This window comes from Heterocephalus glaber, unplaced genomic scaffold, assembly GCF_053883595.1.
Source record: "Heterocephalus glaber isolate CG9 unplaced genomic scaffold, H.glaber_assembly_v1.0 deba00000331, whole genome shotgun sequence".
NCBI lineage: Eukaryota > Metazoa > Chordata > Mammalia > Rodentia > Bathyergidae > Heterocephalus > Heterocephalus glaber.
The window spans coordinates 22,116,719-22,119,917 of record NW_028258142.1 but is presented as its reverse complement, the minus strand read 5'-3'; the positions used below and the strand labels follow the sequence as shown (position 1 = coordinate 22,119,917).

Here is a 3,199-nt window from a genome sequence, read left to right as displayed (position 1 = left end):
ATGTGATTTTACAGGCATACTTTCCCCGTGCAGAGAAGATCTGAAACTTTTATCTGTGTCAGTTAGTTAATAGGAATGTGAATTGGTTGAATAAAGGGAACCATCTAGAGTGATATTCTTTAATCAGTATCACCAGAAATAAAGCTCTTAATTTAATTTCTCTTTGTGTGCCTTGATTGATTTCAAACTCAGAAGCAGAATAAAGGAGAATTATTGACCTCTCTCTCTCTCTCTCTCTCTCTCTCTCTGTGTGTGTGTGTGTGTGTGTGTGTGTGTGTGTGTGTCTGTGTGTGTTTCTGTGTATCAGTGTGGTACTGGGAGTTAAACCCAAGACCTTACACTGGGCTACATCTCAGCCCATTTTTAATTTTCTTTTTGAGGGAGGGTCTTGCTAAGCTATCCAGATTGAGTTCAAACTTAAGATACTCCTACTTCAACCACACAGAATGCTAAGATTATAGACTTGTCCTTCTCCATTCTTCCAAGACAGACATACTGGGGACCTATCATTTGTAGGATAAAAAGTTTATTGTAGGTTGAAAAGTCCCTCGCATAACACATATTCCAGTCTTCAGTGCCTCACTTAATGTAGAGGGTGGCTAAGCATGATGGGGAATTACCTAACATAAAAAGGACAGGCTTTGCTGACTGCTGTAGGTCCTGCTGGTTGCTGTCAAAATGGGCAAGTTCATGAAACCTGGGGAAGTGGTGCTGGTCCTGAGCAGATACCACTCAACACAAAGCTGTCATCACGAAGAACACTTATAGTGGCACTTCAGACGACCCTGGTGGCCATGCTCTGGTGGCTGGAATTGACCACTATCACTGTAAGCCTCATTGCCATGAGCAAGAAAAAAAATCACCAAAGGTCAGACATCCAGTCTTTTTGTCAAAGTTTATAATCACAGATACCTCATGCTCACAAAATACTCTGGAAATCCTCTTGGATAAAACTGTTCTCAACTAGTGTGTTTACAGAGATCTTGCTCTACAACACAAGGCCTGAAGGCAGGTCAAGATCAAGTTCAAAAAGAGGTACAAGGCAGGCAAGAACAAGCGGTTTTTCTAGAAGCTTTTTTGTTTATTTGTTTCCATTTTTAAAATTTTATAGCAGGAGACAAGGTCATATCAACCAAATAAAGAAGTTCAGAGGCAGAAAGACAAGGCAGCTAAAAAAAATTCCATTAAAGTACTCAGAGACATAAAAGAAGATGTATTCATGAACAAGAAAGTTATAAGAAAAAACCTTCCCAATAACACCAAAGAAAATTGTCTTGGAAATTAAAAATATTGTAACAAAAATGAAAAACTTAATAAAAGAGTTGGAAGAGAGGCTGGAGAAATCTCCCAGAAAAAAAAAAAAAAGTAAAACTGAAGAACTGGAAAATAGAAGATGAACATTTAGATTGGTCTGGAGATTTAGCATCTCCATAAATACGAAATCCAGGCGGGCCCTGCAGCTCCCACCGCCGCTACTGCTGCTCCTGTGCCCCGCCTTTACCCCGGTCGTGGGTGCCGTGCCCTCTGAGCCCACCTGGGAGTCGCTGGACGCACGCCCGCTCCCCGAGTGGTTCGACCAGGCCGAGTTCGGCATCTTCATCCACTGGGGCGTCTTTTCCGTGCTCAGCTTCGGCAGCGAAAGGTTCTGGTGGTATTGGCAAAACCAAAAGATACCAAAATATGTGAACTTTATGAAAGATAATTATCCCCCAGATTTTAAATATGAAGATTTTGGACCACTCTTTATAGCAAAATTTTTTAATGCCAGCCAGTGGGCAGATATTTTTCAGGCCTCTGATGCCAAATATATTGTCTTGACTTCCAAACATCATGAAGGCTTTACCCTGTGGGGTTCGGAGTACTCCTGGAACTGGAATGCTGTAGACGAGGGCCCGACGAAGGACATTGTCAGGGAACTCGAGGTGGCCATTAGGACCAGAACCAACCTGCATTTTGGACTGTACTATCCCCTTTTTGAATGGTTTCACCCACTGTTTCTTGAGGATAAATCCAGTTCCTTCCAGAAGCAAAATTTTCCGGTTGCTAAGATGTTGCCCGAGCTCTACGAGTTAGTGGACAAGTACTGGCCCGAGGTGCTATGGTCCGATGGAGATGGAGGGGCGCCGGATTCCTACTGGAACAGCACCGGTTTCTGGGCCTGGCTGTATAATGAGAGCCCAGTTCGGGAGACAGTGGTCACCAATGACCGCTGGGGAGACCGCTGCATCTGTAAGCACGGCAGCTACTACACCTGCACGGATCCCTATCATCCGGGTCATCTCTGTTCCATAAGTGGGAAAACTGCATGACAATAGACGTTTTCCTGGGGCTACAGGAGAGATGCTGGAATCACGGATTGCCTCACGATTGAAGAACTGGTGAAAGTACAGTGAGGCGTCTGAAGGCTGTTCCTGTCGTATTCTTAGTAGTGCGGTTGCATGGGGAATGTTGCTTATAGTTTGGATGGTTCAGTGGCCCTTGCGCACAGGGCGTGTATCGGCACATGGAAAATGGAATGGTCTTTATGTGTTTAAGAACTACCCATTCTTACATTGGTAGCAACTTGTGGAAACGGTTGCATACGGAGGAAATCTGATGAACGTCGGGCCCACACTGGACGGCACCATTTCTGCCATTTTTAGGGAGCGGTTAAGACAAATGGGGACCTGGTTAAAAGTCAATGGGGAAGCCATTTATGAAATCCACCCTTGGCGATTCCAGAATGAAGCTTTCACCTCAGATGTGCGGTAAGTCTTTCTGGTCATAGAGCACTACCTGATAGAGGAAGGCATTTAACATTTCTCAGAGATAGAACCGGATAAAAATGAACTTGGATGAATCTACCTATCCAACAGACTTTCCAACTTTACCCAAGAGAAGGAAGGGGATGAATGATCATGTTTTCCAATAGTTCATGTTTATCCAATTCTGCTTGCATCATCTCTAGATATGTCCTAGTGGTGGACACATTTTAGCCAAACCATGGTCAGCTCTAATGAAACTATAAGCTATTCAGGTAAGTGAAAAAATGCTGAGTGGTTTAATGTAATACAGACTATTGTTTAGTCAATTCAGTTAATTCTAACTTTTGCGGAAGTCTTATTCCATCATATTAGCAAACAAGATGTGTCCACGGGCAGAGAAAATAGTGGTCTAAAATCAGCCAAAATAGAGAACATTCCAGGAAGGTGGCAGGGTA

General features: G+C 43.4%; 2 pseudogenes; both read left to right on the top strand.

Moving 5' to 3' along the window:
• The first annotated feature begins 678 nt into the window (after nt 1-678).
• On the top strand, nt 679-1,069 carry LOC147830055 (large ribosomal subunit protein eL27 pseudogene; annotated as a pseudogene).
• Nucleotides 1,070-1,301: 232 nt separating this feature from the next.
• LOC101713883 (plasma alpha-L-fucosidase-like) lies at nt 1,302-2,751 on the top strand (annotated as a pseudogene).
• Nucleotides 2,752-3,199: the final 448 nt, after the last annotated feature.